At 35.5% G+C, this 23,021-nt stretch overlaps 1 pseudogene; it reads left to right on the forward strand.

Annotated features, from left to right (window-relative positions):
- The first annotated feature begins 8,639 nt into the window (after positions 1-8,639).
- Positions 8,640-23,021, forward strand: part of LOC104655315 — a 50,019-nt pseudogene continuing 35,637 nt past the window's right edge.

The following is a 23,021-nucleotide window of genomic DNA, read 5'->3' on the forward strand; positions in this document are numbered from 1 at the left end:
AAAACATAACAACTTTCAATGTTTATGGGCCTAATAAAAAAGCTTCAAAATACACAAATTAGAATCACATGTAGGTAATCTTGCAAAAGTAATAAATGATTTTAGCAATGCTATTATAGCACTCAGAGAACAACCCAAGACAGCATAGTATTAGTATAAAGACAGACAAATAAATCAATGAAACAGGATAGGAACTTTAGGAAAAGACTCACTATGTAGGACAAATTGATTTTTGGCAAAGGTATCAAGAAAAGTCAATGGTTAAATAAAAGTCTTCCCAGGCAATAGTGCTAAAACAACTGGGTATAGTGGGAAGAGATTAGGGGAAGCAGTAGATAAATGTTAATGCTCACCTCACATCATACACAAAGAAATAACTTAAATGAAATACAGAGCTAAACATAAAAGCTAAACTATAAAAATTCTAGAATAAAATGTGGAAGAAAATCTTTGTCCTTGAAGTAGGCAATGATTTATTTAATAGGGAGCAGAAAACATGGACAATAAAAGGCAGCAGACACATTGGACTTCATCAAAATTTACATCTTTTTTCTTTGAATAATAATATAGTGAAAACTAAAAAGAAAGTCATACACTGAAAGAAAATAATCTTAAAACATACAGCTGACAAAGAATTTCTTTCCAGAATACTTAAAATAATTCTTTTTAAGAAGAACTTTAAGGTTCAGGAGTACAAGTGCAGGTTTGTTACACAGGTAAACATGTGTCATGGGGGTTTGTTGTACAGATTATTTCATCATGCAGTTATTAGTTGTTCTCTAGTTGTTCTTCCTGATCCTCTCCCCTCTCCCAGCCTTCATCCTCTGAAAGGCCCCAGTGTTTGTTGTTCCTCTCTTTGTTTCCATGTGCTCTTATCATTTAGCTCCCATTTACAGTGAGAACATGTAGTATTTGGTTTTCTGTTCCTGTATTAGTTTGCTAAGAATAATGGTCTCCAGCTCCATCCAGCTTCCTGCAAAGGACATGATTTCATTCTTTTTTATGGCTGCATAGTATTCCATGATGTATATATTCCACATTTTCTTTATCCAGTCTATCATTGATGGACATTTAGGTTGATTCCATGTCTTTGCTATTGTGAACAGCTCTGCAGTGAACATATATGTGCATGTGCCTTTATGGTAGAATGATTTATATTCCTGTGGATATACACCCAGTAATGGAATTGTTGAGTCAAACTGTATTTATTGTATTTCTGTCTCAACAAGAGGAAGACAAGTCCATAGAATGACTTGAAGTTTTGAGTGGACACTTCAAAAGAGAAGATATATACTAATACTCAACAAGCACATGAAAGAAGCTCAACATCTTTATTCATCAGAAAAAGTACAAATTAAACTTACAAGAAGAAACCACTATATACACATTAGAATAGTCATACTTTAAAAGATTGAAAAAAATCCAAGTCCTGTGAAGATGTAGAGCAATCAGAATACTCACACACTGTTGCTGGTGGAAAACAACTAGAAAACTGGCATTTCTTTAAATAGCGAAATATGTATTTACTAGAAAAACTGGCTATCAGATTCTTAGATCTTTATCCAAGACAAATGGGCATGTATCTACAAAAAGACTCATATACAGATGATGACAGCAGTTTTAATGATAATAGCCAAAAATAAAAATAACTTGATGGTCCATCAACAGGTGAAACACATGTGGCATAAGTAGACACTGAAATACCACTCTGCAATAAACAGGATCAAGATACTGACAATGGCAACAACAGAGATCCATCTAAAATTCACTATGCTGAGAGAAGCAAACACAAAGGAGTATATACCATATGCTTCCATATATACACAAGCACAGGGAATACAAGGATATTTAGAATGACAAAAAGTTGATCTGTTGTTGACTTTGGATATGGACAGAAGGAAGAATGGACTATGAAAAGGCATGATCTGTCTTGGGAAATGATGAAATTGTTCTATATCTTGACTGTGCATGTGGTTTCACAGGTGTATCTACCAAAATGTATTGAGTTGTACACTTTAAATGGGTGCAGATGATTGCACAAAAGTCATCTCAGTAAAATTTATTTAAAGATAGCAGAATTGGAATTTCAATTCTTAATTGTCTGGATTCAAAACCACTTTATTAGCCAGTATTTAACTTTTCTCTCAGTATGCATATGCAGCTTCATAATTCAAGCTCAGAGTTTTGCTGATGTGGCAGAACCATACTGGATATACTCATTCTTTCTGTCTCCGTGAAAGAGCTACCTCTGCAGTCTCCAGCGAGTCATCTGTGTGCTGTGAAATGCTAGAACTGCTACTTCATGAGGATACGTGATTGGCATTATTCCAGACTGCTTAATCTATTTTTGTTTTCATCATTGTGCACATACCAATAAGCAATTCAAGTTTCTACAATGGAATGAGAAAGGAGCTAAACTAATTTTAGTGGATATTGTCATTTTTTCCCCTTTATTTTCTATCCTTGTCACCCTTGGGCAGTTATATCTTATGCTCATAGAGTCTTCCCATGCCACTTCTTCTTTACTTTATAAAGCATGATTTTACATCGTATAATCCTATAATATAGTCTGGTTAAATATAATTAGTTTATGTCTTGTCAGAGATAATAGGTCCTTAAACTTGTAGGAAGTTATTTATGTGATTGTTGGTTATATATATATTTTTAGACTTTCCCTTTGAAGTTAAATGTGGTGGTCAGTTTTCTTTCCAGTGTCCATTTGTTTCAGGGTTTTAAACATGAGAAAGATCATAGTTTGATTTTAGTAGTTTAAGCAAGGTTTTAATTTTGAAGCTCTTCCTTCTTCCCTTTAACAGAAAAATGAATTAATAGGATTTTTCATGTGACTAAAGAAGACAGAGACTGCAAACCAGGTGGTGACAATTGCCCTGGCGACACCACATTTGTATTTATTCACTTACTGAAATTTCCACCAGATATTTTTCAATGTAGCACATTAAAAACATTTCCGTTTTCCTTTCTCAATTTTATTTATATCACATCTACATGTGTTTAAAATTAACTCTGCTTTTCCACAGAGGACTACGTTGCTCTTTTTGTTGACTATTAAAATTTGTTTTGAGGGTTTCAAACCAACTTTTATCCTTGCAACTTGTTTAAACAGTATATCTGGGAATACACTTTTGTTTCTCATTTTTATTTTTTTCTGATTACCTGATTTTGTAAGAGAACTTACTTAAATTCTGGAAAAATAATTTCCAAATCTTGGTTTTCCAAATTCTTTTTTCCTCATTGCTTGGTTTTCATTTTTAGAATCAATTTCCACAACTTGAGTCCTAATTTTGACTTCATTTTTTACTTGACGTTATCCGTTTTCTCCTTAACCATAGTTTGTCTCCTGCCTAGCACCCATCCTGAGCTGGGAGACATCCTAGTGTAGTAAAAAGAACAAGGACTTTAGACTCACAAAGAAGTGAGCATAAGCCTAATTTCACTACTGCTTAGTTGTGACCATAGGTGATTATGCTGAGGCTTATGTATCACATAGGACTAATAATAGTTAAATTACACTGTGGTTTTGAGTCTAAGGAAAGTGCCCAGACAGTAAGTACTGGTTCCCTGTGCTTAATGCTGTACTTTTCCCAACTACCCCAACCCTGACCCCCATCTCTGGCATTTTCAATTATCCATTGTCAGTCATTTCAAAGGTCACCCTTCCTGACTTGGGGCTGACTTATAGCTGTATGAAGTGTTCTTAGTTCTTACAGTAACTTGCTATCCTGCATTTACCTGTGCTAATTATTTTATTAACCACAAGGTGAGGTTGACCTTTGTGAGGCTCACAGTTCTGATCTTATCCTTCTGTTATTTTCTTTTTTTTTCAGATGTAGCAATAAAACATTTCATTCTGAACTTCCAACATTTAATTAATGTTCCAGAGTTATTATTCACAATCTATTTGTTCAAATAATAGAAAATGAAGTTAGAAATTGAGATAAGATTGATAATATTGATAGAGCAAATCTTCAAAGAACATCGCCTATATTTTATAAATTGTGTTAGTTCCTGAATTACTAATATTTAAAGTTGCATAACTGTCATTATTATACTAGAAAGTATACTATTGGGCAAAAATATGATAAAAGAACCTGAAAATAAATGCTTTATTGAGCTTTATGGAGTAGTATCTCTATGAGTTACAATAATTACTTAATTTAATGTGTGTTATTGTTAAATGTATTCCGTTAATTTGTACTCTAGTTCCTACTTTCATTGTAAATATTTAACTGCCAAATAAGACTTTGGATACAGATTCAGAATAAAAATATTGAAATACTTATTTAAGCATCCACCCTCATCCATGACATGGTATTATTCCTTAACTCAAGCCTATAGCCACTACCTTGAAAGAACACTAGCAGCTTAAATTTAGGGGCTACATGAGCTACTAAGTTTGCGACCTGATTTTCATTAAAAACAATCAAGATAATTCAAAGTAATACTTTTTTCAGATAATAGTTATGAGGAAGCATAGTGTATTTTACAAATGCCGGTTCAACTCATAGGGATAGGGTTACTTGCCTATTTTGTTTGGGATAAAAGAAAACACAAAAAGGAAAGGAGGCCAGATGAATACTTTTTCTGCAATTAGTGGTGATGCATGTAGTGAACTGCTAAGCATCCATGACTAATCGAGATAGACAGGGCTATCCCTTGCTAATCACAAAAGATATTGGCCTGTCCATAAAAGAAAAGAGTGATTATATCAAAAAGAACAGTCAGCCATTACCAGGGCATACTCTGACAAGAGTGTCTGTGAATTATAAGACAAAAAGACAGAGAAAAAAAAAAGGCAGTGTTAATTATCTTTAAATGAGAAGGTGTATTTATGTGTTCATGTATCTCATGGAAAGAGGCATTGCTTTGTTTTCTTTTAGAAGAGATATTTTTTTAAAGGAACTCACTACTTGCTTAAGTCATGGAATTCATTGTCATAAAACTTAGTGGAGTAATTGTTTCTTATAATATTGTAGAACACAAAACACTTTATAATTATTTATTTTAAAGTACCTAAATGATCTTTAAATATTAATTACAACCCAATAGCCAGCAAGTACAGAACAAAAAATGATGCCAAATGAAACCAGTGGGCTGAATTTTTGTGTTATGGCAATGCAGTTCTGCTCGTTTTCAGCTTGCCATTATTTATGTAAACATAGAATTAAGTCTTTGTTTATAATTTATAAATGATGCTTCTCTGCCAAACACAGGTTTAACTTTAAGTTTTTTTGTTATTACTGAGTCTTCTGCTTGGATACTATCTTTGGGTTCAGCAAATACCTTTATCAGGGAATGAGAAGTTGGAAATTAACTTTTATATAAGTTGCCAATCCCCTCTTTGTCTCCTTTTTTGGAACCTTTGGAAATTTCTCTCTTTTCAAGATGACTGCATAGATCTAATTATCCAAAGAGCAATAAACATTCATAAAAGCTCAGTTGTTCAAAAATAACTTTTCAAATTTCAGCGCTCTAATATGTTGAGTATTCTCTATGACTCTGGTATAGCAGACAGTTCAATGGATTGAGGGCTGTGAAAGATTGAGGGCTGTTCAATGGATTGAGGGCTGTTCAGTGAGTGGCAAAGGTTTGGTCAGAGATTTCCCATTGATTTGTTTTTTCCCACCAGCCCTCAGAAACCCACAAACTATGAGAAGATCACAAAGGAGGAAGGGGTTGAGGATATTGAGGCAGTGTGGCTCAAGACAACAATCATCCAAGATGCATAAAGAAGAGAAACTAAAATGACTGTTTTTCAGAGTGAGCTTTTTTTCTGTGGTCCAAGAAGAGATTGGGTTCACATTTAGTTAGAGTGAGATAAGTGAATCTTGAGAAATGCAAGGCTGTCAAGAGTGAAGTCTGAGTTTTCCCAACTAAGATATCGGTAGAGGATGTTAGAACTGGTTTGAATTGTAAAGAGGAATGGTTTTTGAGAGGAAGAGTAATTTGTGGTTTACACATCACATTGGGAAGCCAGGATTTCACTTCCAGGACAGCAGAAAATTTAGCTAATATGTCCATTAGCTGAGTTGGCAGGGGACAGAACGATAATTCAAGCACTATATGGAACACACTCTTCTGCCAGAAGGATGTTTCAGACCTTGTACTTCAAGTGACTTGTCAGAAATCTTCTTTGGATTTAGTTGTAGGCTGTGATGCACATCTAATAAGACTGTGATTGTTTCTGATTTGAAATAGGTAAGAATAGTATGCAATGATTCCAATCAAAATATTTTAAGCACAGGACAAATTGTCAAGATCAACTATATATAAGGCTTCTTATTTCATTGCTTGTAAATTCTGCCAACATCAAGCCTGAAAAAGGAATCATGTTCTCTTACACTGGATCCCTACACTTTTATAATTCCAGCAATATTCTCTTTTACTGTTTCTTATAATTGAAAACCTCTTCGAATATATTATTGGAAGAAACTGGGCAAAGCAGTATAAAATGACTACACAAAAATAATTACACAGTATGGGATATTCCCAGATTTAGTTTATTTGCATCTCTACCAACTTAGTCATATTTTGGCACTAAACACAGTCTTGGTCTACCACTCCTGCCTCCTAAGTATGTCTCAAATGCTTCTATTTCTCCTTGTTCCCATTACCACCACTTTTGCTCCGGACACAATCATCCCTTGTCTAGAATGTTGCAATAGCTACTTTCCTAACTGGTCTCCTTGCTATCTGTCTTATCCACACTTCTAGTTTTCCCCACACTGTATCTGATGGCACTTTTCTAGTGCACAAATGTAGCATTTCTGTTTAATGTATTTTCATTCTACCTTATTTTGCTTAGTAGAAATCTCCAGAACTTTTCTTGATCTCTCTCTCTTGCTCACTCACTGACTCTTGCTCTCACTCTCTGATCTTCTGTGTTTTAGCACTAGTGTCTTTGTCTCTAGGGCTTTGATTAGAAAACTCTTCTGTCCCTCGTCTCTGCCCCATTCCCTGCCAGCTGGAAGATTCCTGATTGCTCCTTCCAGTCTCCCTTTGGATGTCACTCCTATAAGAAGAATTATTCTCTTTAGACTAACACAGGCGTTCCTCCCTTGTGCCCCCAAGCACCCTGTACTTATTTCTGTTATTTAAAAATGTTCAAAAGGTCTTGCCATCACCTGCTTCTTTCAACAAAGTATAAGTTCCTTAAGGACAATGTCCATAATTGTACCTCTAGTGTTTAGTCCAATACTTGGCACAAAGTAAGCAATCAGTATTTACTCGATAAGTTGAAAGTGATTTGACAACGCTCCACAGCAATCTTTCTCAGTCCTCTTGGATAAAGAGGACATGGCAACATCAATTTTAGATGGTTTTCTAGACATAAAGTTTAGTCTTTTCCTGAAATAACCAGAAGGGTGTCTGATATATTAAGCTGATTACTGTGTCTCCCTCAATCAGAAATTTTCCTGATCCAGCTCTTTGGAGACATTCTGCCTACCTTAAATGTCTGCAGTGTGTTTCTCACTCACTCAGAAATTTTCCTGAACCAGCTCTCCAGAGATATTCAACCTGTCTTTAAGCCATCTTTCTCTTGCTTTTAACTCCCCTTATCCTTGGCTTTAACCTTCTGACTCATCACAGTTTCCTTTTGCTCACACACCCACATCCAGATGGATCGAAACCTTTTCTCTAAATACTGTTTTGTTTTCTAGTCAAAATTGGGGTCATCAAACATTTCACATAAAAACCCCCTATTTAACAAATGGACAAACAAATATAAAGCAAAATTGTTGATGCAAATATGTGCATATTTTGGGAAACACATATGTAACCTCAGGGTTAGCAGCTATAGAAAGGATTGTGAGTGATTAGGGAGTAGGCATTGCAGGCAGAAATAGCCCAAAGTCTGTAGCTGCCATTCAAGGTTACTTTAAAATTTAACAGGTGTCTCAAATCATCAATGTCTTTGTATCAAAGATAAATCAAATTCAAAGCAAATAATTGTAGAATTTCAAATATCTTTGAATTTTGTTTGTATTTTAATTACTGATTTAGCAAGTTGTCAAAAGTGAAATTATGTAGTCTCTGTACAAACGCAGTTACAAGTGAGACAAGCAAGAAGTAAGGTTGTAATTTTATACAGGTAGAAGTTTTTCCTTTGTAGCATTGGTATCTTCTTTAGTTCCCCCTGGACAGCCCTTGGATAAGTGACATTTAACAAGTCACCAGAAGACAGAAGACAGCATCTTATTACTTTAGGGTTAATCATTAACAACATGGTTGTACTAGTGACATTGTTTATAGTGTTCAATTAAATGCCAATTTAATGACACTCCACATTTAAACAGCAGTGCTGAGCCTTTATGTAGTTCCAGCCCAGAGGATTGACCAGATGTCCACTCTTGCTGACCCTCCACATGCCATTCCTTCTATTTTTCAAGGATACAGGTAATTGCTAGTCCTGAAGGAGACTGAAACAGGCTATTGTCTGGCTATATCCATGATGCCTTTCTTAATAGGAAATGAATTGGCACTCTTCATAGCATCAAGTTCCCAGCAGAAAACTGGGTTTGGATATTAATGCGGTAGGAACTGTGTTTCATGAAGCCTTGGCTGAATATTATACTGTACATTTGCAGCTTTTTATTTTACCTTGCATTTTGAGAGGAATGATGGCTGCATTACCACCGACTAAGCAGCTGCAGGGTTATCTCTTTCACACAACCAATCCACTTGGGCTTTTGGAAATAGGGTTTTCATACCTGAAAAGTATTCCCTTTCCAAGAGTGAGAGCATACAAGCTCACCAAGCACTAATACTCAGCTATGATGAGACTGCTGGCCCCTGATAATTGCATAAAGAAACCAATTTGAACCAAAATGCTGCTACTGAAATGTGTTTTTCTAATAGACTTCTATAAATATATGAGGTTTTGTGCATTCACATACCCTCAAGTGAATGAAGATAAAGTTAAGGTCTATTTCACCTAGATGATGCACTAGCTACTTATTCAGATACATTCTAGATGAGAATGTATCTTGAAGATATCAATTGTATCCCCCTTCCTACTTTTAACAAATATAGTAGACAGGTGCTTACTACATTATTTTTCTTCATGATAAAGATATTCAAGAGATAGTTTCCATCTAGGAGAACCTCACGGTCTAATGGTAAAGACAGGCATAAACAGAAAAATACAATACAGTGTAGAGGTGGATACGATGTTGATGGTATTGTACTGGGCAATACGGGGATATAAAGGAGACAGACCTGGTCAATACAAGAGAAGAAAAATTAACAAAGAAACCATATACTGAAAAAAAATGTTTTGAATCATCAATATGAGATGATTTCAGCACTTGGTTCATGTAACTCTATTATCAGCTTCTACAATGTAAGTTTTTTAAATATGCCATGTATCACCTAACAGGGACGTCTGTGCTGGTATGTGATATCTGGTGATGAAAATAGTATCAACCTGAGTAAATTGAGAATTAAACATCTCATTTAAACTCCTTAATATGGCACACAGCAACATCTGGCATGTGGCAGTTGTAAACATTCTCTATCATTAATTATTAATGGAAGAGAATCAAATAATTATTTTTAAAGAATATTTATATTTTAATTAAAATTGGTATATATATAGAGAGAAAGAAACAAAGAGACAGAAAGAGAGAAATATTGAGGAAGAGAATCACACATTGTTTATTAGATATTAATACTACAGGAGACCTCTTGAGGAATCCTGCTTTATAACAAACCACACTGAGAAATTCTATTTTAACTAAATTATCAGGATAGGCAAGCTATACTTCAGTACACTGGTTTGTTATGAGTATATGTTTGTTTTTTATGACTTCTAGCTATTCTAGTGAGAATGTAATTAAATGTTCTTACTTGAATAAATAACCTGATAAAGTGAGTTCAGTGATGACTACTGACTGGAGGGGACTGTCTTTGGTGATTGATTGCTCTGAGGATGCAATGCTGAATTTATTTTGCTTTGTATTCCAACTCTTGAGTGGTGTTTGATCTCAGGCACGGACTTTCTGGATCATAACACTGAATCAAAATTCCCAAGAACTCAGGTCAATTATTTGAATTATTAATATTTCTTAATTCGTGAAACATTGTCATCACCACATCATGTACAATTTCTTCCTTATTATATCCTGGTACCTATTTCCCATCCTTTCTTTTTTTTTTTTATTTTTTATTTTTTTTTTGAGACGGAGTCTCGCTGTGTCGCCCAGGCTGGAGTGCAGTGGCGGGATCTCAGCTCACTGCAAGCTCCGCCTCCCGGGTTTACGCCATTCTCCTGCCTCAGCCTCCCGAGTAGCTGGGACTACAGGCGCCCGCCACCACACCCGGCTAGTTTTTTGTATTTTTTTTTTTTTTTAGTAGAGACGGGGTTTCACTGTGTTAGCCAGGATGGTCTCGATCTCCTGACCTCGTGATCCGCCCGTCTCGGCCTCCCAAAGTGCTGGGATTACAGGCTTGAGCCACCGCGCCTGGCCCCATCCCTTCCTTTGTAACCATATAATGAGATCAGTTTAAGTTCTTGAATTTGTGCATATTCTTGAAAAATGTCTAGTGTTTCTGAAGTTACTATTTTCTTCCAGTTTTATGTGTAATTATATATGTGATATTGTACTGTGATCTTTTCTTTCTTCATTGCTTTACTCAACATGAAATTTTGATGTATTCATATAGTTGTGTGTATAACTAGTTCATTTATTCTGAGTGATACATAGTTCCCATTATGTATAGCCAAGAGTGTGAGTATTGTATCATGTGATGTTCACATGCTTAATTTCAAAAAATATTCTCATACTGTTCTCCAGAAGGTTTGTGATGGTTTTTGCTACCATCGGAAATACAGGGTTGATGCCATCAGCCTATTACTTACAAAGAAAAAATTTTTGACACGAAACTTATGTGTAAATTTTGTAATACAGAGAAGTAGAAGTAAATCTCTGTAGTGAATGTTGTGTGATATAAAAGTTAAGCAAAACAAACTGTCATGTCTTGTGTTGAGGAGATGCTCTCTAAATAGTTGTTGAAAAATTGAGCTAAGTGCAGTGGACTTCTGGCTGTGTCACATATGAGCTGTGTCACCTTGAATAAATTACTGAACCTCTTAGTTCTTTCATTTCTAAAATGGATATAATGATACTTATTTTATTGGATTGTTTAAAAGATTAAATGAAATCGTGCTTGAGAAGGTTTAGGTAAGCCTTAAGAAATAATAAACGTTGGCTATTACTGTTGTTATTTTTATTGTTGTCACTATTGTTATTTAGTGATGCCATAGAGGTTCAACTGCAAAGGCAATTTTGAAAAGTAAGGTAAATTCTCCCAACATCTATATCTCTGTTATACTGTTCCCAATAGAGTGCTTTTTGGCTCTTAAACTTTATATAATACATTAACTGTTAGTACACTTACAGCTGATGTTTACATTGGAAATTTTATATTTGCATTTGGAAAACAAAATACAATCTTTTTTTTTTTTTTAAGGCAGGGTCACCCAGGCTGGAGTGCAGTAGTGTGATCACAGCTCACTGCAGCCTTGAACTCTTGGACTCAAGCGATCCTCCTGCCTCAGCCTCCTGAGTAGTTGGGACTATGGGCCTGCACCACCATACCCAGCTAATTTCAAATATTTTTAGTAGAGATGGGATCTCACATTGTTGTTCATGCTGGTCTTGAAGTCCTAGCTTCAGACAACGCTCCTGCCTGGGCCTCTCAAAGTATTGGGATTACAGGCATTAGCCACTGTGCCAGGTCAAAATACAATCATTTTTAGAAAACAGTGTACAGTAAGTACGCAAGTTACATTTTAATTATAATTAATAAGACATGACAATCACATGTAGATATTTTGAAAAAAGCAACATGCATCAACAAAGGAGACATGTACTGGGGATATTTCTGGCTCTAAGAGCCATCACAGTATCATACTCATTGTGAGCTATTCCATGCCTGGCACACTTGTCCTGAGGTGTTTCCAGAATGCCTTTCAAAGTTTAACCACATATTATACAATAAACACCCCCTTCAAATCACGAAAGTATTATTTTGACTTTTTAATAATAGCTGGCCAGGTGTGGTGGCTCCCGTCTGTAATCCCAGCGCTTTGGGAAGCCGAGGCAGGCGGATCACTTGAGGTCAGCCTGGGCAACATGGCAAAACCCCATCTCTACTAAAAGTACAAAAATAAGCTGGGCAATGGGTGGTGTGTGCTTTTAATCCCGTCTGCTTGGGAGGCTGAGACAGGAGAATCTCTTGAACCTGGGAGGTAGAGGTTGCAGTGAGCCGAGATCAAGCCACTGCACTCCAGCCTGGGCAATAGAGCAAGACTCCATCTCAGAAAATAATAATAATAATATCCATTCTGACTGGCGTGAGATGGTACCTCATTGTGGTTTTGATTTCCATTTCTCTAATGATTGGTAATGTGAGCATTTTTTCTTGCTTGTTGGCCACATGTGTGTCTTCTTTTGAAAAGTGTCTGTTCATGTCCTTTGCCCACTTTTTAATGGGGTTGTTTTGTGCTTGTAAATTTGTTTAAGTTCCTTATAGACTCTGGATATTAGACCTTTGTTGGATGAATAGTTTGCGAATATTTTCTCCCATTCTGTAGGCTGTTTACTCTGCTGGTAGTTTCTTTGGCTGTGCAGGATCTCCCTAGTTTAATTAGGTACCCATTGTCTATTTTCTTTTTTGTTGCAATTGCCTTTGGCATTGCTGTCATGAAATCTTAGCCAGGTCTTATGTGTAGAATGGTATTTTCTGGGTTATCTTCTAGGGTTTTAATAGTTTTATGTTTTATATTTAGATAATTAATGCATCTTGTGTTGATTTTTGTATATGGTTAAATGTAGGGGTCCAATTTCAATCGTCTGCATATGGCTTGCCAGTTATCCCAGCACCATTTGTTGAATAGGGAGTCCTTTCTACATTGTGTGTTTTTGCTGACTTTGTCAAAGACCAGATGTTGGCGAGGTTGCAGAGGAAAGGGAATGCTTACACACTGCTGGTGGGAATGTAATTAGTTCAGCCATCATAGAAAGTAGTGTGAAGATTCTGCAAAGCACTTAAAGCAGAATTACTATTTGACCCAGCAATTTCATTCTTGAGTATACATATAAATATAGAACATTCTATCATAAAGACACATGCACACATATGTTCATCGCAGCACTATTCACACATGCAATCAACCTAAATGCCCGTCAGCAGGAGACTGGATAAGGAAAATGTGGCACATATACACCATGGAATAGTATACGACCATAAAAAGAATAAGATTATGTCTTTTCCAGGAACATGGATAGAGCTGGATGCTGTTATCCTAAGCAAACTGATTCAGGAAAAGAAAAACAAATACCACATCTTCTCACTTATGAGTGGTACATAAACAATAACACAGGGACACAAAGAAGGGAACAACAGACACTAGGGTCTACTTGAAGGTGAAGGATGGGAGGAGGGAGAGTATCCGAAAACTACCTATTGAGTTCTATGCTTATTACCTGGGTGATGAAATAATCTGTACACCAAACCCCTGAGACATGCAGTTTACCTATAAGGCAAAGCTGCATATGTACCACCAAACATGAAGTAAAAGTTTTTTTTTTTTTTTTTAAAAAGAAAGTATTAAGGAAACTATGAATAAGAAAACAAGTAAATGAAAAAATAGTAGAATAAAAATAGTAGAATAGATATTTCTATACACAAAAACAACTGTTGCACTAATTATATGAATTATTTGACAATTAGGAAACAATGTTTTATCATTTCACATCTAAGCATCTTTCTATATAGGGGTTTTCCATATTTTATTTACATTTAGGAAATAAGTTAATGGTTCTGTTAGAATGGGTCTAGGTTTTGTAGGAGCTGCAGCTTGTAATATTTGGGAGATCTCCTTTAACTAAAATAATATAAAATTATCTTACATCTATGAACATTACAAATATGCATTGCTAGCTTCTTCCCAGGATCTTGGAAGGGGTTCATGCAAGTGAAGGACTTTGAAGGTTAAGTTTCATCAATTTTATGATAAATCAACTTTTGGAATTTGGAATTGACGTGTAATGTATCATAGTTATTTTTCCATATTAGGAAATAGGTACCCAATTAACATTTTGGCACAGAGTATCTGATCCTCTGAAATGTATTGCTGACTGATATAAAGCAGAATATTCCTCTTCTAAGGTAGAAATAAACTATGAAGAGAAAGAAAAAAGAATTGGAGAAAGGGGGAAAAAAACCCTTCAAGTAATTGTAGATAAAACTTCCTATTTAGTTCTTTGTTACCTGATAAGTCACTACCAATTCTGTTTTTAATTTTGACTTATTTGTTACTAATAAGTGCATCAGCCCTTGAATTATCAATGTAATTGAACTGGTTGTACTTGTAGGGGCAATCACAAGCAATTTTATTTCTATTTCCTTTTGTACTTAAAATACACTATGTGGAGTTATTTTAGTCCCTTGCTTTTGGGTGAAAACTCACACAGATTCCATGACTTTTATCATCATTCTTAAGATGGTAAAAGTCCTCTAGTACTTTGAATTTGAGTCACAATTCAAAATTTAAAACGTCCAGTCCTATGTAGAATAAAAATTTCAAATGTGATCTCCAGTTTATATTTTCCTCCTTCATTTATCCCCTCTACTTTTTTAGATATCCCCTCATGGGTGTTTTCTGACCTCCTCTAAATGTGAAGTATGGGGCAAAAGAACGGATAAGGGGAGGGCGCAAAAAGTCTGAATTCATCGATGCTAGTGTGATGACCCAGAAGGAACAGCTCTTTCTCACCCTATCCCTGAGGTTTTCTCTGCTGTAGTTCCCTGGACAGAGTAAACGAATATCTCTTCAGGACAGTCACTGTTTTTCTCATCTTGTACATTCCTCGACTTCTTTATTTTTTCTCCAGGTTTTTGTTTTTGTTTTCCTTTCAAGGAAGCCATCTCAAACAGGATGTAAGATGACCCTGGATCTACAGTCTGGTGCATGGAAAACATTTATATACTCTTTGCCCTTGTGGACTTTGTTGCCCCACAACTGCACCTTTTTTTTTGTGCAGCTTCAAAGCAAGAAATCACCTTTGCCATATCAATTTTTCAGGCAAAAGTCAGAAGCCAGGCTACTGCATCTCCGAACTGCAAGGAACGCATTTTAAGTTCTCCAAATGGCAAATAATGAAGCAACCCTCATCCCTCATTCTTACGGGTGGTGGGGGTAGGACTCATGAGGGTACCAACTACCAACTATAAAAATCCCCTTCTCTATATTTTCTAGCCTCAATGTTGATAAATGCTTTTAGAGATTTTATGTCTTGTTTCCGACCACCTTTTTTGAAATAGTTTTATCCTTAAATGGAGACTGGCTTGAGATGTGTTTTTATTCTTTTAGTACTTTATCCAAAAACATCCATAAGAAATGAAGAAATGAAATACTTTCGGCAAACCTGCACTTTTTTGGTATTGGTTCTTCTAGCTGTATATTGTAAGTAAATAAAATGTAATATTTAGAGTGGCTCTTTCTGTATTTATAGCATGGCACCTTTAGTCATCTGTTTAAAAGGTTATTAAATATTTACTCTACAAACGTCCTTAGTCATTTTTTCTTAACAATGTTAATCAAAGTCATTTAGATGTTATGAGACTAGTATCTTTCACACAGTATGAAATATGCCATTGGAATTTAGCCCTAACCTGAAACAATGGAGTAAAAATGCCTCAGGGAAACATATTGGTCCTTTAACTGACAAGGAACATGTGAGATTGAGATATTTTGTCCAGTTTTGTTTGAATGTTTTCTGTAAAAATAAAAACGACTTTGGCTTGCTATAAAGTATGTATCCTTTAGGACACTTATGCCAAATATTATGAATGCTATTATTACTGGGAAACAGACACACACACACACACACACACACACACACACACACACAGACACACACACACAACCTTTTTCCTGCGATGCCACAGAAGTATCAAGAAATTAAAAGGAAATACATTGTCAATCAACAAGGCTAAAAGAAAAAAAAAAAAAAAACTCTCCAGAAACCTAACAAATGATGAGAAAGAAAATAAGATTGAATTACAGGGAACATGAGAAGATACTTTTGACCCTCCAAACTTACTGGGATCCTCCACTTATATGATAGAAACTACAGAAAGGAAAATGTTTCCCAAATTATTGATTTATTCTCTTCACAGAGAATACATGTCTAAGTGACTCCCAATATAATTAAAATCAGATACAATTAACGTCTTTGTCTAAGTAAAAATTAATTTTTTTTTTTTTTTTTTTTTTTGAGACGGAGTCTCACTCTGTTGCCCGGGCTGGAGTGCAGTGGCCGGATCTCAGCTCACTGCAAGCTCCGCCTCCCGGGTTTACGCCATTCTCCTGCCTCAGCCTCCCGAGTAGCTGGGACTACAGGCGCCCGCCATCTCGCCCGGCTAGTTTTTTTGTATTTTTTAGTAGAGACGGGGTTTCACCGTGTAGACCAGGATGGTCTCGATCTCCTGACCTCGTGATCCGCCCGTCTCGGCCTCCCAAAGTGCTGGGATTACAGGCTTGAGCCACCGCGCCCGGCCAAAATTAAAATTTTAAATCATTGCCTATATATGGATTAGAGATGGCTTACTTTTAAAAGGCCATATTGTTTCCAGAAGGAAAAACTGATTACATAACAGTGATTCTTTTATTCTGACGTATTCTGTTCAATATGTTAAGCTTAGAATAGATGATGTTTTACTTTGAATATTATTTATTTATTTTCATTATATTTACAACAGCTGACAGTTTTAGTAATAACGGGATTATGGGGGGAGTTTCTGTTTTCAATAGCATCTCTTGGTAGCAATACAAAAATAATAATTCTGATTCAGGACCTGGGTAGATCAAGTAAAAATGCCACAGGTTTACTTCATGTAAGTAATGATGCTTTTATTCTGACCATAATATAGAGCTTAAAACAAACAAACAAACAAACAAACAAACAAAAAAAAAAACTAGTCAAAAGTGGTTGTTGGGGGAGACTTTGTTAAATGAGGTTAACAATAACCCAAGGTGCTCCCACCAACTGGACCAACTAGAGCTTTCATATAGTTAAACACCTTCTGCTGGCATTAGTTTCAGGCTACCTATACATTGCTGATAAGTCCTACTTTGCCTTAGTCACATTCAAGGTATGCTAAAGGAGTGTTTTTAAGTTTTAGGGTTTTTTTTGTTTGTTTGTTTGTTTTTGTTGTTGTTGCTGTTGTTTAAGTTTTTTTTCTTTTCTTTTTTTTTTTTTTTTTTTTCCATTCCAGTGTCTGCTGTGCTGTTTGGAAAACAAAAAATCTTTAACAAAATCAAGAACATCAAATTTGAGACCTGCTTTAACGGCTGTTTCATTTTATAGTGAAAACTCAAACTTAAGTCTTCACTGAGTACATTTCTTGGCTATCACCTTGATCCTTAGGTACATGTAACACAATGCAAAGGTGCAAGTGATATACTTGCTAATTTATTTGAGACCCTTCTCTCCATTAATCCTATGTAGAATTATGATAATCCAACATGACAATTTTTATAAATGCATTAACATTTGGATTACTATCACTGATAAATCTCAGTCTACCTACTTTTCAAAACTACCATTTTGCATTCTTTACACTGGCCTTATGACATTTAAAAATTCCAATGGTATTTGAAATACAAGCATAAAGCTAAGGAATTGAGATCCTAGAGTTCGACTATGAAATTTAAAATCAAGATAAAATAATAATTGAAGGGTAGTTTAGGATAATTGTTTCATTTTCCAGTCAAGAAAATTGAGGTTGTACAGGAGAAACCAATAGGTGACTAGTGTTGGGATAACCAATTAAGACTGAACATCACCACAATACGAGCCTCTCATGTGCCTCTAATCCAGGGCTCTGTCAATCAAGACTGAAACCAAGAATGAAGAAATAAGAAATAAATATGCTTTCCAATCTCAAGTCATCTGAAATTTATTTTAAAAAGCTTAAACTAATAATTTATATTGCTTTAGGCCTGCTACTTTCATTCTTATTCATAAATAACACTTCACACATAGTAAATGCTTGATAAATATTTGCTGAAATGAATTAAATTTATTCAAGGATAAATATAGTGTACCACATCTTTTCAAGGCTTCGCCACATTAATATCAATTCATGAATTTCACAAGCTCTGAGGTTCTACTTACTTGGTAGCAAGTAAATACCTAAAAACTCTGTTACCTAAAAACCTAAAAACTCTGTTAATTCTGAAACTGTAAAGTAGGAGGTCTCCCATGTGCTCAAGGACATATCACCCTGTGCTGTTTTGCTCTAGGTCAAGGAGATCTACTTGTCTCTCTGCCTTTTGCACCCTTCATTTGAATATGTGCCTCCACAGGGCAGTGATATCCTCCTGTGGTGGTCACCTAATCCTTTCACGATGCCAAAGCTATTCTCTGATCAGAGATAGAGGTGAGGAGAATGGTTCTTCCCCTACATTTCTGTGATTCTCTCTCCCTGAGGTCTAAAGCAGCATGGCTAGATCACACATGCTAATAAGCAGAAGAGCTAATATATAAACCTGGTTAGCCCGGCTCCAGATTCCCCATACACTGTGTGGGGTGTGGCACATCTATTTCATACTTTACATTCTCCTGTGCTCTCTGAGGATCATTCATGTGATGTCTACCTTCAGTCTCCAGGCAAATCAACAAAATGTGCACACAAATTAATCAGTTTCTTGGGGAGTGGGTGGGGGTGTGATGGAAAGGGAAAGGACTTTCTCTATCTTCTCTTTCTAGAAGTGTCCCAGTCACATCTCCAGTCTTTCAACTCAACTCATTGTAGTGAAGCAGAAAGGTTTTTTATTCTGTGATACGTATTTTATAATTTTTCTTTGTATTTTTTACTTACTTATTGGTCTAAGACCTATGGTCTCGTTTTGAAAAGCTAGACAGCAGTGTTCAATTGTTTGTTGTTTTTTAAAGTATACTTTTCTCTATAGTGTTCCTGCATCACAAACAATTCTAAAATCTCAGTGTCTTACCACACTATTTCTTGCTCATGCAGTTTTACAGGCCAGCTCTGGCAATGCTGAGCCCAGATGGAGTTAGCTAGGCTTAGATCCAGGCTGCAAGTTAAATCTCAGTGTTTCTTCTCACTCCAGAAGCAATGGCTCTACCCAACATATTCTTCTCATTACAGATGACAAAGACACAAGCAGCCAAGACAGATTATTCAAGTGTATTCATTACCTCTATCTTCATCACATTAAATAACATCCCATCAACCAAAGCAAGTTATCTACATTAGAATGAATATTCCACCTACTCTACTAGAAGGCCCTCCATGAGTCATGAGACAAAAGGTTTGGATGTAATCTTATTACAGTGAGTGGGTGAGGATAGTGAAGAGCTGAAAACCTTCATCCATTTTGCCACAGTTATCAATAATGACAGTAAGAATGGTGATAGTGATGATGATGTAAACAAGTTTTCTTTTCCTCAGCTTTTAACATTAAACTTTATTCACCCTGAGGTTTTTACCCTTAATTTAAAGGCCTAGTAAGTTGGCCTTACAGGAATTTTTTTTCCCCCCATGAGCCATTAAAGAGCACTTTAATAAAGAGAAAAAGAAATTCCTTATGAGTGAAGAGAGGCATGCATTGGAGATGATGTGTTACTGTGAGACAGGGTACAGGATGTGGAAATTTGCTTTGAAAATATGACACCCAAATTAACATCCTGCCTAGCTCCCATAAGGCTGAGTATTAGGGAGAGAGGACTGTAGTCTCAATTGTGTAAATTTAGAAGAGCCATTAAAAAAAATAAAATACAGGCTGTATTATCTTGTTGCTGAAATAATGAGTGTGTCACACTGGGAATGGGGGTTCTTTCTTCCCACTTTTTGGACACTTCTAAAAGCCAGCAGCCTGAGAATGAAGCAGGAACAGTCTGCAAGTGAAATAAAAGCAGGGGAGACTTATGGTTCAGCAACCATAGATAACAGTAGGTGATCCCCATTGTTGAGATGTGATGACTTAACATGATAGATGGAGGGAGGAAAAAACTAGTAGACCCTACGGTGAGTGAACTGGCTTTAGAACATACACACACATCTTACTTGAGAGGAAAATTCAAGGAATAATTTTACTGCCACTGCAGTCTGTTTGTATCCAAACTAGTGTGTTTGAAGGCATTCTGGCTTATATTATTGTTATTGTTGTTGTTGTTATTTATTACCACTATTATTCATATATTAGTGTTTTAACTTCGTTGATGAGACAAGATGATGAACTTTGACAATTCTTTTGTTCATGAAAGGAATACAATTACCCAGTTCCACTTTGCTTAGGCTACGATATAGGAAACAAAATCAGATCTATCCTAAGAAAACAAGAACGAAGAATAGCTTATCAGATCAATAAAAAAATTACTGTCATTTGGATAAGAATTTGCCTGATGTACAAAAATTTGCTTGGTACTCTCAAGTTTTTATGTTTTCATAATATGCTGCATAAGTGCTAGAATTTATTTGTTGCTATCTAGTTAGAAGAAAATAAAAGCTGCCCCATCAGTAACACAAAATTGTATTCCAATACTTTTCATCACATGAGGGACATTCTACAGGCTATGAAATTCTCAATAAAACTGTAAACCTCATTGAATTGTCTCACACTGAGTTGAATATCAATAAAACTACAATTTTATTGGTAACTGCTGGACAGCAGAAATGGGAATCACATTGATTTACATTATCATAGTTTAATATCCTTTAACAGATATTGTTCCTTAGGTTTACTTTTCAAAGATCTTTCTTCTCTCTTTAAACCGACCCTTTCTGTGGGACTTTCTTTCTCAAAAATTTCATCTATTTCCATGCTTTAAGTATGAATGAATCCTGAAAGTTTATCTCTAGACCAGCATTTCAGTCTCCCTGACACTGAGCATTGGATATCTGCAAGGAACTGAAATTTGGCAGGTGAAAAAACAAACCAATTCGTTTTCATACCTCAATATTTCCCAAAACACTCATTTCCTCTAGACTTTTTAATTTCTTCATATAGATTTAGATTTTTTGAACTTGACTCTTATCCCTCCTTTACTTTTTATATTTAACAATGCAAATTCTATTTCTATATCAGTACTTTGTTCTTATATTTCCATCTTTATACCATTTCCTCTAATGCAGAGTCTCTTAATTCTTTCTTTGAAAAGTCCTTCCAAATGTAATTCTCAGGTTTATTTCTCCTGTCTCTTAATTTGTCAAAAGTACCCCACTTCTGATTAGTGTTTTTAAGGTGTAGCCTCTCTGCTACTCTACTTCTTTTGGGGTCCACTTCAAATGCCATTAACTCCATTAGAACTTTTTACAGCTTCATAACTGTATATATAAATATGTATAGTCTCTTGATCATGTTAATTTCTTTGTAAAATGTTTCCCTGAAATATGTTAATAGATTCAATAGAATATGCATCTCTGCACCTCCATCATATAAAGGGCTTTGCTGATTGTCAGGTGTGAATGGCAAGTGTGTGGACAGGTATACTGAGTAACAGGAATTATGTCACCCATGATTAATCTTTTCAAAAATGTAATCAATTTTATGTTTATTCCCTCATTTTCCCCCACCAGATATAAAATTGAGTGCTCTGATGCCAAGGATGGTGAGTTACTCATCTTTCTATTCCAGGCTGTAACTTGCATGAAAAAGATAAACATTAAATACTTGCTAAATTTTATCAATGATTCTACTTAGGCTCTATGGATTTATAATTCAGTTTCCAGCAAAAAGGGAAATATCTATCTATCTATCTATCTATCTATCTATCTATCTATCTATCTATCTATCTATCGATCTATCTATGTATCTATCTACTTACCTATCTATCTGAGTAGCTGCTTACCTATCTGTCTATCAAATATTTTTCTTCCAATGGTGATGCAATTGAAGAATTACTTACGGCCACATCACTACCAGGGAACACAAATGCTCACGAATAACTATTAATATTCTTTTGCTTTGATTTATCGGAAAACATTTTTCCCCTAAACTGGGAAAGACGTTAATGTCGTCTAGTAGGATAAAGTGACTGCTAAAAATATTGCAGGTTCTTTTCACTGAAGACCTAGACTATTGGATCAGAAGCTCCTGCCATTAACAGCCTTAGTGTAAGTGCCTTCCACAAAGTGGATGTTACACACAATTTGAACTAATTACTTTGAATGACTATTGATATTGAAAATGGCATATCTTCAGTGAAATTGAATGAGGCATTCTAATTTGTCTTCAAATTCAGTAAAATTTCAATTAATAGGAAAAAAACAGGGAGATATGCAATTCATATGCCCAATAATTCTTTAGCTAAGTATTCTCTACATTTGCTGTTTTCTATTTCCCTTTATTACCCAGTCTAAACCAACTTCTACTGCTTCTCCCATGATAGCTAGAGTTGAACATTTGTTGAATCTTGTAAGCATGTCTGCTATGAAATTAAAAATAAGTGTGGTTTATTCGAGATGATCTCATATTTTCGTAGTTGCTTTTTGGGATGTGTGGTTCCAAAGCACACACTATCCCCAGCTTCTGTTTCATTAATTGACATTAAATACACTATGAAACTAGTGCTAAAGTGGACAATTCAACAATTAAAGAGACAGTAAATGGAGATAGTATATTTACTTTACTACTGCCTTCATTATTCTAAACTTCCTAACAGCAGCAATAAAATATTCTAGCAAGAGTTTCCAGATGCAATAAGAATTTAATTTTCTTCTCAGAAAGAAGAACTTGTTTATAACTCACTAGAGAAGACTGAGCTTATAAGATGTTTAATTGCTCTTATTGTGATAAAATTTGGGCCCAGAGTAATTTATTTTCCCTTTCAATGTAGAAGATACACATAAAGCTAAATAATTGAAGTAAAAATTACTAGGATTGAGTTACAAATTGTTACTTTGGGAATATTGTAGTGATGGTTTCAATAGAATATACATCTCTGCACCTCCATCATATAAAGGGC

This window comes from Rhinopithecus roxellana, chromosome 2 (assembly GCF_007565055.1).
Source record: "Rhinopithecus roxellana isolate Shanxi Qingling chromosome 2, ASM756505v1, whole genome shotgun sequence".
NCBI classification, from domain to species: Eukaryota; Metazoa; Chordata; class Mammalia; order Primates; family Cercopithecidae; genus Rhinopithecus; species Rhinopithecus roxellana.